This window comes from Gobio gobio (assembly GCF_949357685.1).
Source record: "Gobio gobio genome assembly, chromosome: 21".
Classification (NCBI taxonomy): Eukaryota; Metazoa; Chordata; class Actinopteri; order Cypriniformes; family Gobionidae; genus Gobio; species Gobio gobio.
The window spans coordinates 20,488,679-20,503,308 of record NC_137117.1 but is presented as its reverse complement, the minus strand read 5'-3'; the positions used below and the strand labels follow the sequence as shown (position 1 = coordinate 20,503,308).

General features: G+C 38.9%; 1 protein-coding gene across 1 annotated transcript in view; it reads right to left on the bottom strand.

The window, feature by feature from the left end:
• camta1a (calmodulin binding transcription activator 1a) overlaps positions 1–14,630 on the bottom strand; it is a gene marked incomplete at its 5' end in the record, with an annotated part of 163,797 nt that overhangs the window by 41,159 nt on the left and 108,008 nt on the right. The window lies entirely within an intron of this gene.

Below are 14,630 nucleotides of genomic sequence, written 5' to 3'. Positions count from 1 at the left end.
CCTGAATAAAATAGCTTAGAGTCTGCTTTCCACAGGCAGTACTAGCGCAACATTAATTGCACAGGCAAATAGCGCTGAGTCTTGTGAATAAGGTGTAATCTATAATAAGCCTAATTTACATAGAAAGGAGGCGTGTTTGTACTGAAAAGAATGACAATGATTTCATTTAAATACACACAGCGGTGCCTGGTTAGGCCAAGAGTGTTTAGTGAATAAAACTGGTAGTGTGCAAAAGTGGCGCAAATGTTTACTGACGGTGTGTAGTGCCAACAGGAACAGAACATCCCAAACAGGGATCTTCATGTGAACACAGGAGGAGTTGTGTGAGGCTGACAAAGCACCTGTTTTTTGTACCATTGTTGTTGTCAGCTCACTATTTTATATATAAACAAGTTCTGTCAATTCCCGGTCAGCAAGTGTTCGCTCACTTCACTGGATACATTTTGGCAGCTTATGCATAAAGGGGTTGTTTAAAGCATATCTAGCCATTGTGAACAACATCAATTCTGTTTGTAATCATGAAATAGCGTTGATTACAAAGCGCTGTAAACAGTCACAGAACAAGCGGTCCCCTGTCACCACAGAGATTACACACACACGCTCACAAAATCCCACTCGTTCCAGAACGCCAACATTTGAATGTCACGTGAAATGCAGATACATAACGCATACACAAACCGAATCCGTACACTGAAACAGTGAAGAAAACTGTCCCTTTCATTAGCATTTTTATTAGTTTTATGAGCATTACGTGCTGAGTGAATTGGGGGCTGCGGCTCTGTGCTGCTTCCCGCCTGCAGCATTACACTTTGACGTACATGTGCAAAATCTATGCATACTGCATGCTCAATGGGGTAATACACACAGAGAAACACATTCATACAGCCGCTGGCACTTTTACAGAGAGCACCATGGTAACCACACCTGATCATGGCTGTGTCCGAAAGCTGGCTTAGCAGGCAGTACAAAGAGGTAGGAAGTGCAAAAGCCACAATTTCTGCCACAATGTGTGCGTAACATCTACTAAAATGCATTAACCTGTTCAGAAGAGATGCACACTTTGCTGCCTATGATATCCCATGATCTGGAGAGTCGGACAGAGCAGTTGAAAGTAGTTATATAATTTTAATAATAAATAATACCATTTATTAATTAATAACATGTATGCATAAATCTTCCTATCAAGAAATAAACTTTGTAGCAACTAAGTATGCACATACATATTAAATATTTTATTTCTAAATTATTTGTAACCTGTATTTGTTTTTATGTAGATCATCATGGTACTATAGAAGGGACCACTAAGTGTTTATTTTTGTATTTTATTGTGACAAATTGTAGCATTATTGTGACAATAAATAAGTAAAAATAAATAAATAATAGTCCAATATATAATATAATATAATATAAAAAAGTGAAAATAGTCATAATAAATAATAGAAAATAAATACAAATAAATAAATAAATAAATAAATAAATAAAGGTCTCTTAAATAAAATAAAAGCATAAAATAAAAGAATAAATAGATAAATAAATAAACAAATAAATAAATAAAGGTATCTTATTGACTTCAAAAATACACTTAATGTTTTTATGAAAAATTTATTTTCTCAATTTTTCTTTTGATTTTGGAATGAAACCCAGGCCAAACATTTTGAGCCAAGGCAGCATGGTGCCTTGGAAGCCTGGTCTGAAACTAGATTCCGAAGGCACCTTAATACTAAAATGCTGCCTGTTTAGTCACTGATTTAAGCTGCTTTAGTTTCAGACGCAGCTAATATCATACTAGGCATTTCTGACCCCCTCTGTTGAGCAAGTTCAGACTGACATTTCCTCTTTCAAATAGTTCTTCGACTACAACTGAATGGACTGCAAATCACAATTAGACAGAACATTGACAATCTCTGCGTGGGACTAACAAGCCTTGAACAGTGACCACAGAGAGGGGGGACAAAATCTGCAGGACGAAAAAAGGGCAGCAGAACAAATCAAAAGCTAAATTCAGAGCGCTCAAAATCAAACAGCCCTGTAATTCACAGTGAGGACTTTTGATTGAACTCTTCAACCAGCACACTTGATATTCAAAGGCAATGTGTCAAGGTGTTTGAACAGTACCTTTGATGGATTAAAAGGAAAAGATTTGATTTAAAATTTAAATCCATAGAAAATCTTCATGAGAGGATTTTATGAGTAAGTTCTGGTGTACTATTCTCTTTTAAGTGGATGAAGGGAGTGTGCTGGACCGGCGCTTGGTTGGGGAGGGCGAACTAAGGACGCTCAGGCATGGTTCCTGCCTCTGTAGCCGTGAGCTTGTGGGAGCAGACACCAGCACTACATCCCCATATGGTACAAGCAGCTGTGGTAATCACCAGGCCATGCCCTCAATCCTTAACCAGCATGAGAGGGGTAAGTGTAAGTAAAACCCAGACTCAAGCATTTATATGCACATAAACACATTATTGTGCATATATGGGTGTCAAATTGATTAAAATGTCAAAATTTCCAGGTATTATTTTAACCCCAGATCTAAAATATAAAGAAAATGTATTTTGTCCAAAGAAAAGAATGGCTTTTTTTTCTTTTAAAGTGAAAGTGGAGTGACGTGAAGGCCAAGTATGGCAACCTATACTTGGAATTTGTCCTCTGAATTTAACACCAAGTAGTGAACTCACACACACTGCAAACAGTGGACACATATACACACCTGGAGCAGTGGGCAACCACTTCACTTAGGGTTAGGTGCCTTGCTCAAGGGCACCTCGGTCATTTCCTGTGAGTATTGAGAATCAAACCCGCAACCTGCACATTTAAACCTCAATTTCCAATTGTCAGCGTCCTAGAGATGTAATCCACCCATGCAGTGAGCAGCCTCTCAAAATAAGCTCAATGTTCCTGTGTGAATTAAAAAAAATGTCCTTTTGATTTTGGGGTTAATTATGACCCTGACATTTCATGATCTTCATATAAGCATACAGAGTTAAAAAAAACTGTACATACTCAACTCTCAAAAAACAAAAACCCACATACATACCAACAGAAGCCAATACATCCATGACCAACGCACACACACACATACACATTTCTCTTTTTGGGTCCCTCCTACGCCGATACATTTGTCCCTGTTTTACAATGCACGTTTGGCAGACTTACAACCCATCCAAATGCAAGTAATCTGTGAAGCTGTGCTTCAGTCGTAAATTCAAGAGTGAGCCAGAAGCGTATGACATCTACGGCTCACTCCTTTCTCGCGGTGTCTCTTCAGAGAGCTTTTACGCACCCACACAATCACGCTCGCACCCCCTCTAGACCCTCTCTCTCTTTCCGATGGCACAACAACACAGTGAAAATGTGGAGTGTCTTATAAATCTATCAGGATGCAAACTTAATTTAATTTAATTTCCTGCTGGCTGCTCTCTTTTAATAAGGTAAGTTTTCATCCAACAAGCTAAAGAAGGAGACCAAGGAGGAAACTTTCAGCCTGGATACTATTTGCTAGAGCAAATGGGATCTCATAAAGGTATTGATTAATTGTGCAATGTAATCTTTAGGCCATGTTTGTGGTACATTTCCATGGAGGACCAGGGCTTGCTTCCAGGTTTGTTGATGTGGGAGAAGGGGGCCGGAGTTTGGATAGAGTTGCAGCATGTGCAGGGCTTGTGGTATTGCGCAAACGGCATTTTTCATTATTAAAGGCATTCATTTGAGCTCAGCACCTTTACGCTATAGGCTCATCCCTGGAGTACAGAGGCGTGTAGATCTTGTACTGCCGGTCCATAGAACCTGTATTTATCCCTTGACTTCACTGTTTAAGAGCATTAAATGCTAAATGAAAGTAAAAAAAAACTTCATTAGGAAGCATTCTGTGCTTGAATTCACAGAAATTGTTTTCTTACTCTCTTTTCATTGGTAAGCAAGAAAAACAATTAAAGCTTGTTAGTTTTTTGCTTTAAGCCTGCAGAAAGAGAGCAGATCTCAATTCTAAAGGTGTTTCTCTGTTTGTGCGTGTGTGTGTGTGTGTGTGTGTGTGTGTGTGTCTGGGGAACACACAGGTACCTGGAAGCACCGTGGTAACCTGGCAACTAGTAGCTGGACGCCCACATGCATGAAGCCAATGTGGTCATGAGTGCTGCCCCATAGCCGGCCTCGAGTGCTATAAATATCCACTAGTAATAGCTTCAGGGTCATTACTGCTGCTTGGGCCTGCCTCCAACCAGCATCAACTCCAACCTGAAGGGCTGGGAAGAAGGACAGGGTTTCAAATAGGTATCTGCATATTACGGATGATTTATTGCAGCGTGGGGGTGGGACAGCGTGTTCTGGCAGATAAGTGCCTGTGCGTATAAGATTGTCTTTGAGTTAAATTTGTTTGAAAGCAGGTCGTTTTGGGCTTCATATTTAGCTGGCACTGGTTCAGATCTGGACACATGAGAACATTATGTTATTTGTTTTGTTGCAGTTGATTGCTGCTTCCGGTCATGTGAATGAGTAACTCCTGTTATGAAGCATTTTTGTGTCCCCATTAAATATGATATAAAATATTATGCTCACAATTTGTGGCATGTATGACATCATCCTGCAGGAAGTGTGGGTAGACAACAGCACAAACCCAAGCAAGTAGCATGTCTGCTATCATCTATCTATCTATCTATCTATCTATCTATCTATCTATCTATCTATCTATCTATCTATCTATCTATCTATCTATCTATCTATCTATCTATCTATCTATCGATCTATCGATCTATCTATCTATCTATCTATCTATCTATCTATCTATCTATCTATCTATCTATCTATCTATCTATCTATCTATCTATCTGAATGTCATTATATACGTATAAATGAATAAATTATATTCATATAAATTACACTATATTGCCAAAAGTTTTGGGACACCTGCCTTTATGTGCACATGAAATTTAATGACATCCCATTCTTAATCCGTAGGGTTTAATATGGATTTGGCCCACCCTCTGCAGCTATAACAGCTTCAACTCTTCTGGGAAGGCTATCCACAAGGTTTAGGAGTGTGTTTATGGGAATTTTTGGCCATTCTTCTAGAAGCGCATTTGTGAGGTCAGGCACTGATGTTGGATGAGAAGGCCTGGCTCACAGTCTCCGCTCGAATTCATCCCAAAGGTATTCTATCAGGTTGAGGTCAGAACTCTGTGCAGGCCAGTCAAGTTCCTCCACACCAAATGTTGGAACATCCCCAAACTGTTCCCACAAAGTTGGGAGCATGAAATTGTCCAAAGCATTAAGCGTTCCTTTCACTGGAACTAAGGGGCCAAGCCTTTACACTTAGCACAAACTTTACACTTGGCACAATGCAGTCAGGCAAGTATCGTTCTCCTGGCAACCACCAAAACCAGATTCGTCCGTCGGATAGCCAGACAGAGAAGCGTGATTCGTCACTTTTATAACCCAAGCACAATTGTAACCCATGCAAATTAATCTTTTAAAAATGACAGTATTCAAAAGGTACTGCAGGAATGACCTGACTAACGTCAAGCACATTTTTAGTGTCCTGGAACATACATCATGACACATGTAATAAGGTCAGCCACAAAAATAACTGTGCCCATGCCTTTTCAGCGCTAATTTTTCACTGCGTGTCTTTAGTAAATCCTGACAGTAGTTTTTTAATGGCAAAAGAGGGTTTGCGCTGGCGCAAGCTGTTAGTAAATCTGGCTCTTAAAAGCGAAAAGAGGAAGTCTTGGCACAAGAACTATAAGAACCTCATCAAGGTTAAATATCTTAATTAAGCTAAAAAGCACACTAATGAGTCCAAGAGAAAAAGAACCAGTGCTTATGTATCACTGAGAAGAAAAACATCAGCGAGGAGTTCAAAGCCACGGGACAAAAAGACACGGCCAAGCGCTGCACTCGGCTGACAGGAAACCCCTAGAGGATTGTGGGAAAAAAGCATGGGAGAGACAGATCCTCTGACTCATTTCTTGCGTGGTGAGGAACATACCCACTGGGTGTACAAGCAGACCCATTTCACTAACCCATGTTACATAAATCACAGCACTTCTGATATGCCGCAACAAATATTTAACTTATTTGTCTCTATCTGTCTCACTATTTTTAACTTGATAGAAAGGGTGTGCTCTCAGAGTACCGCTGGGCTCCGTTCTGGAGGAAGACAATGTACTCCAGACATGATGTAGAGGTCAGTGTCATAGTGGAGCATCAAGTATTTTCTCAGCGAAAAAAGCGACAGCGACCTTCAAGAGAATGGAGTGTCAAACAGGTTGTAGTTGATTTCATTAGGGTAAAATGGAAATGGTTGAGTGTGTGAGGATGTGGGTGAAGTTTAGCATTTAGAGTGTGTGAAAGCACAGTATGTTAATGTGAGTGTGTGATACAGTGTGGGCACATATAATAACCAATCCAGGTGTCTAAATGCATTTAGGTGCTGCTTTAAGTAGGAGAAAGAAAGTCATACCAGTGTTTTTTTAGTACTCTTACAAATAAAGGTTCTTTATTAACATTGATGGTTCCATGAAGAACCATCAAGATTCATGGAAACTTTCCATTGCACAAAAGGTTATTTAAAGTGGAAAAGGTTCTTTAGATAATTAAAATATTCTGCGCTCTAAAACATTTTTTTGATTTTCATTTTCCAAATTATTTTCCATTGTGTTCTACAGAAGAAAGAAATGAATACAGTTTTGATGACATGAAGGTGAGTAAATGACAGAATTTAGATTTTTAGGTGAACTGTCCCTTTAAGAGGGCATGTGCCATACAAATACAAGAGTCCACCGTCATGAGTGAAAAAAGTGTGCGTGTTTATGAGCGAAAGAGGTGATTAAAGCCTTGCCCTGGCGGGTGCCCTGGCTGTGGCATGGTGATGGATGAAGCAGTGTGTCCGTCATTAGGCAGTAGGCTGGCCCCTGGCACCCACACCCAGCTCTTAAATGTATCCATACCTCGCTGTCCCCCAGTGCTGCTGTTCATTTCAAGGTCAATTGACTCAGTGCTGCACCGGGAACAAAACATCCCCCTTTCTTCATAGTTTTATTTCCCATTACTGACTGGTGCGCTTGTGTGTGCGTGTGTTTGTACACAAGTGCTTGTTTGTGTGGGTGTATACGCCACGTCAAAGCCGATGGTGTGCAGAAAATACCCTACAGCTTGTGTCTAGTGCAGAGGAAGACCCTTCCATGAACCCTTTAATGTTTATGAGCCTGTATATGCAGAACATTTTCAAGTGCAAGTTGGTAAAAGTCAGTCACTTTGCACCCAGTTATAAAAGCTATGATGTCATTTCCTGCCAGTGTAACCTGTTTAGCATGGATTGTTTTTCCTGTAGTGGCGCCAATAACAGAAAACAACACCAGTCTCAAAATTTACTTTTTGCCACACCTGCCAACATCAAATTAAAGGGGTCACGAATTGAGAAATCAACTTTCCTTTGAGCTTTTGATATATAAAAGGCCATGGTAATATAAGAATATCCTGTAAGTTTCAGAGCTGAAAACTTCCTTGTTAGTCAAAGAAAAGCTTTTATTGACACCAGGCCCAGCAAACGATCGATTTCAGAATGTGCCCGGCTATGACGTTAGAGTGTAGTGAAGCACCGCCTCAACAGAAGAAGAACAACGCCTGATTCTGTAGCCCCGCCCACCGACTCGTGCCACTAACATGAGCTAAGAGCAGCATAGAGCTAAACAGCATCGAATTTCTAAGCAGTAAACATTCCACATAAGCTTTTCGGATTCTGATTTTTAAGCATTCGGATTCCAATATTATGAATGCACAGATTAACTTTATTTTTAATGAATATCCAGCTCACGTGGGGAAGACATTGCACGTATGTTCATTTAACCAGGGAGTCATTTGTAAACAAGAGACTGCAGACAGGATGAGATTACATGAACGAATGAAGCAACACACTAATGTGTTTTAGTATTGCATTGTTACAGATCATTTGATATCTATGGATTATGTGTAAGTGTCTTACAGGACATACCTTAGCGCGCTGTCAAAGGCTGGAGAATACTTTATTTGTGGTGTTCTTGGTTCATTACTGTCTTGATGTGCGTTGTTCACTCTCTTGACTCGATATTTGAAGGGTGTGCGCGTGTGCGGGTGTGTGTGTGCGGTTATATTCATTGATCGGGCGGGCCAAGTAATGTTAATAAAAAAATAACATTCCAATCAATCACGGGTGGATGAGAGATGAATCATTGTGTTTGTTTGATAAAGACATTTTGCGAGCCCTGGCTGTGGGCTGGGTGATTCATTCTAGTTACCGTTTGCCACACGCTTTCACTGACAGGGGGAGCAGAAGCTCATTAAATATGCAAATCTTATCCAATCCTAGCCGTGGGCGTTTACTTCCAAGTCTTCAGTGCGGCACGCCCATCAAAACTGAGCGTGTCTTGAGAGAGCTTCGAAACCAGGGCAGAAAATAGCCTATTACTTATTCATTATGATGTTTTTGAATGTAAAAACCATGCAAACGCAATAAGTTGACCTCAGACAACAGCATAAAAATTGAGAGTTTATCAGTGATATTTCTCATTGGCAACTAAACTGAGCTGTGTTGTCTAGCATATTTGTGACCCTGGACTACAAAACCAGTCATAAGGGTCAATTACTACTACTAATATATTTTTTAAAATATATTTATGGTAGGAAATTTACAAAATATCTTCATGGATCATGATCTTTACTTAATATCCTAAGGATTTCTGGCATAAAAGAAAAATCTATAATTTTGAACCATACAATGTATTGTTGGCTATTGCCACAAATATACTTGTGTGACTTATGACAGGTTTTGTGGTCCAGGGTCACATTTGTGGAAAACAATGGAGGTCAGTGTGTTACTCGCAACAGCCAAAGTCTATGTGAAACGCTATATTATGCCACAACTGAGGGATTTAAAAAATACATATTATTTTATCATATTTGTATGGAAGTTTAAAATTTAGGAAATTAATAAAATAATGTATTATTTTGTATAAAGTTGATTAGGATAAAATCATCTGTTAAATGAATACATGTAAATGTACTGTAAGGCAGAAAGTCAGCTTTATCTTCTTATGACATTTCATATGTATGTAACATTTTTGGATTCACACATACAAACACTCACCCCAGCACCCATCAAACTCTGCCTATGCAGTCTCAGACGACTGCTGTGCAATGGCCAGCTCATCAAACGCCCACATACAAACAAACAAACATACACATTTCATGCAGAAAGCTGCACGCCCCACAGGAGGTCCATGTAAATCCCAGTCCCATGGGATGCACAGTAAGAAATGGGTGAGAAACGCAGCATGGCTATTTGACAACTCCTCACTTTATGCTTGAGCATGTGAAACGACCTCGGCCAGTACACATCATCCTCCGCTTCTCAAGGACTGCGATGTGCCATTCTCTCTTGTTAGGTCTCGGCTCTGCCCCACTCGACAGACATGAGAGAGAAAAGCGCGTGGAGTGGTGTTGGCGAACGTAACTTTTTGAGGAAGAGGACGGAGCCGGTGCAAAGCACGGCAGAGCGCTTCTGCAGGAGCCAGAGGCTGAGGCCTGTGATGTTTAATTCAGCAGCCCATAATGACTCAGATGAAGTCAAGAGCCAGCTTTAAATAACTTAGCTTCCAGGGCCAGAACTACTCAGCTCACAAGAGTGTGTCCGTGGAGCGTGCGGTTATGTGTTTGCCCAGGTATCAACATATAGTTCTGCAAAAAAACCCCAAAAGATATTCTGTATTCTTTGGAGTACATGTTCATAGCAGATCAATTGGAGTTTGCACAGAGCACAGAGGACAAAATGTAGGAGTTACTGTAAAAGTACAGATTCCACTTTCGCTGCCACTAGTGTTTCAGTTATTCATCTGGCAGCTCTCCATTAGCTCTGTGAGTGTGTGCCCTGAGCAGATCGGGAGCAGGCCGTCTGGGAGCCATCAGTCGGCTGTGATGGGCTCAGTGGAGCTTGGTGACTGTGGTCCTAATGTCCAAAGTCTCTCACAGGAAGTGCATGTGTCAGTGAAGAACACAGCAAAGACAGCCAGCCCTTGCAGTCAGTCTAACCCTGTCAGTTAACCAGACTGTTGGGTTTTAGATGATGGTGTCCCTACCAGGCTTCTCATCTTGAAGCTTCAGCCATGATCTTTTTGATGAAGCTGGTTGACCAATTATTATAATAATTTTTTAGATATCCATGCTGGCCCAAACTAGCATTCATTACAATGACACAAATCATTTGTTTTTGTTTCAGTAGAAATGAAAAAAAGACACATTTACTTGAGAAGCAAAACTGTGTAAGATATCAAGACATTTTTTCAGAGAATATATGTAGAATTACGTTTATTTTCCTCACTTCAATACCACATTGTTATTATTATTATTAAGCAAACACTACTCATTGTTTAGATTTATGTTTTATATAGGCAATGGGGTGAAAAAAACATATTCTAGGCTTATTTAGATTAAGACACAAATTCAAATTTTCAGAAAACTAGTCTTAAAGGGAATACATGCAAATATGAAAATTCTGTCATCATTTACTTACCCTCATGTTGTTTCAAACCCATAAAATGTTGGTTAATCTTTAAACAGAAATTTCAAAGATTCATTCGTGTCTAATGGAATTTAAATGACACAAGGGCGATTAACTGATGATGACAGAATTACCATTCTGAATTCCACTATATCTCTTTATCTAATGAAAATAGTTTTCACATGCATATCTCTTGTTTTAAAGGTGTTTAGATGTTTTTGTGGAAAAATAAGAAAACAAAATATATATTTTATCAGTATGTTTTTGCAGTGCAAGCTGGACCAGATTGGAAATTCATGCTGGTCTAAGCTGTTTTTGTTTAAGCAGGGAAGCCTTGATTCTAATGCTAAATGTGAGCCTTAGCCAGAGTCTGAACCTTGTATACCAGAATCATAATGATAATGCTGAGGCCATCAATGATTTATATTTTGGGGAGAAGGCTCTGTATGGCAAACTATTTCTTGAGTGCTAGGACTCCTAGTTCCTGATTGAATCACAGATAAGCTGATAGGATCAGGGAAAGCAGATAAAAGAAGATAGCATCTATAGCCTTAAAATGCTGTGGCACTAGCCTCAGTGTAATCTGGAAATGGCCTAGTGGGTAAAATTCTGGACAAAAAAAAAAAAAGCAGTTAAATAAAAAAAAATTCCGTGAAATTGACCATTACATCAACAACATGAGGTATAAAATCAGAATGCTGCAACATTAAGTTCAGCACTGAGAGGTCTAAGAGCACACTGACCACTCCATCTGGGGGGCCCCAGGGTGCAGGCGCTCATGAGACACCCCCAGATGCCTACACACATAAACCCTCGCCCTCTGGGACAACGAACCGGCCAGTAGTTGCCTAGCGACCAGCAGAATGAGTTAAAGTCACTTTAGGAGAGAGGCAGAGAGACAGAGGACAGAGCTGAGGGGTGCTGAAATTGGTATGATGGCAGGTGAAACAAGTGAGGAAAAAGAGGAGAGAGGATGGAGTAAAATGATAAAAAGTGCTAAAACAATGCAAAAAAAATACAATTTCTGTAGTAGTAAAGTGAAAATTCAGAAGAACTGAGATCAAAACAATTAAATTAGTTACAGGGTCTCATTCTGTCTGTGATTGCCTGAGGAAAGGACACATGTTGCCACATGTCAATAATCTTCTAAAATGTACTATACATTAAAATAAGATTGAGACATAATACATATTTTAAGAAACCTGCATTTGCAAAATTTATGACAGACGGACGCATGAATGCTAAAAAAAGCTTTTGTTTTTAACACAACCAAAATGAAAACGTGACAAACTGAACATTAGAGATGCGCGGATCAGCTCTAACGTCACCTGAATCCGCTGTTAAAAATAAATCATCCACCCGTTAGACATCCACACCCGACCCGCTCAGTGTTAAGCGTGATGATATGGAAATATATTACACAAAAGTAGGCTGCTTTTAAATTAACTTTTAAAATTTTTGGCAAAATTACATTCCCTTACTTCCTTCAAACTTAAATTGGAATGTCACTGTTTCCGTCACTGCAACTTCCCGAAAACACACACAGGACATTAAATATGTTTATCCCAAGGCTACGTAGGCTTTACATCCGTAACATATCACGTACTCATCACCTGATTTGTCTTGGTTAACAATTTCAGTAAAACCACACGGTACCTTCCTTTTTTGTTTTTAATTGTTCTTTTTAAATTGTTTGTCAGCTCTGTTTTGCCTCCATTGCTGTTTAAACAAGTGACTCACAACTGCGTAGCTTAAAGAGAGTCTGCAAATTAGTGTCTGATGAAAAATTAAGTTTTAAACATGTTAATATTTCCATCGTTAATGATTTATGACATCCACAATTAATCAGAATGCTATATTTTTTTATTACTTGGCCCGCCCAACCGGCTGATTTTCCGCAGTGTCCGTATATATAACCACGATCCATCACAACTGAACATACTGTATATCACGTAGTTTGGGGTCAATGTTACAAAATATTACTATTTCAAATAAATGCTGTTCTTTTGAGCTTTCTACTCATCAAAGAACCCTGGTTTCCCACAAAATAATTAAGCAGAATTTTAGGCACAAAATCAGCATATTATAATGATTTCAGAAGGTTCATGTGACACTGAAGACTGGAGTAATAGAGAACATTGGCATATTTAAAGTTCAGATTGCAATTTAAAGATCAGTCCAGCAATTAGTCATTTTTGTACTCCACGAATTGTACACAAACAAGCTCCAAATATACGGCAAGTGGTGGTGAGAGCTGACCAGGGGTCGGGACGTTCAAGTAATCCATTTTTAGTCCCTGATGGCAATTATAGGTGTGGACAATGAGCACAATGCAACTTTACAAATAAATGTCACATTTAGCCATCCTCATTCTGTGAAACAGTTAAAATTAAGGGAATAATTTCATGTAACACCAAAAACGTAATTTATATGATTAAATGCCCATGTGGTTTAGCGTATGTAAAATGCAGTGTTGCCTGCAGAACATAGAAGTAATATGCATTTGAATGACCAAAAGAACCCCATTGCTGTTCACTTTAATGTTTTTAAACACAATTTGACGACTCTTCGATATTTAGGTATAGAACAAGTAAGAGTACCCAGAAGGGGTGGTAACATTAATAAAACATTTTGTATTTTTTTCTTTTAATTATTATATTGGTCACTTTTTGTTGTGTATTTTTCTGTTTTGATATTATTTACTATATATATTTGTGTTTCATTTGTCAGTTTGTTTTGTTTTCATATTATATTGGTTATTTTGGTATTTCCAATTTTTTCTGTAATTTGTTTTTCTGTTGATTTACGCTTTATTGTATACATTTGTTATCATTTATTTTGTCGCTGTTGCATTGGATGATTGGGTAATTAGTTCACTAACGAGGTCAGGAGTGATGGTTCACACTGATATAAATTGTACCTTTTTGTGCTTGTTGTTTGCCTGACGAAGACCCTTTGGGTCGAAACTTTTCAATAAATCCTTGGGAGCAGTAGTGGCAGTGTGCAGATTCTTGTTTACTTTGGGTTAAATGCTTCATTTGATCGAGCACCTGCAAAAAGTTTGTTGGATGTGCACATAATTCCTCTTTAAAATCTTTATTAAAGCCACAATATGCAATTTTTCACCGCTAGAGGTCACTTATTCAAAACAAAGGCGTAGCTTGATGACGACTTGATTTTGTTGAGCTCAAGCCACCTCGCATTGAAAATGAAATTCAAAATAAGACGTCATTGTATTGCACCTTCTCCAGCTAACAATTCATTATAGTAAATGGCTGTCTACTCTGACATTTAAAAAAAGACATTTTTAAATGACGTCTTATTTTGGCTCAAGCATATCATATTATATACATGTGTGTTGAAAGTTATGTTATAATGCTATGAGACACTTGTTGCATACTGCAGTAAGCTAGATCGATATTAGGCATGGTAAAACATGGTACTCGCGGTAAATCATTACAACGAGATTTAAACAATAAGACTAACTGTGTTGAGCTATATAACAATGATTCGTTTTCTGTCAATGAATGTATCCACACGGTTGCTCACCTGTCTAATAAAACAAATAATATAGTAAAGCGTGTTTCCATGGTTTCTAACAAATTGTGGGTAACGTGGGTAAAATGTCATTGATGGGCGGCGCACAGACACGGACACAGGGTCCTGGTTAAAATGGCTTATTTCTCTAGATTTAAACATTCTTGGAAACATTTGGGATAATGTAAGTACACAAGTGGTTTTTGGATATTTTCACCAAAAATCTTACATATTGTGCCTTTAATCAATAATATCATAATCCAACAACATACAAATGGATAAAATCAAGTACTGCTCCACATTATCCTGTTTCACATATAAATATGTTCCATTATACGCACTGCAAATGTCTTTTCATATTGTCTAAGAGCTCTTGCTCCTTACTGGACGACAAATACACAGTGCAGGTCAGTCACCACCTAGTCCCTCCAGAAAAACGCGATTATGCGATCGCATGATTTAATGCATAATCAGCCAAAGTCCGCATATTTATGCGGGGTGCGCATTTTTTAAAATACGCCGCACTTTCGCTGCGTGAATTGCCTATTTCCGCATGCAAAATATGCAGGGC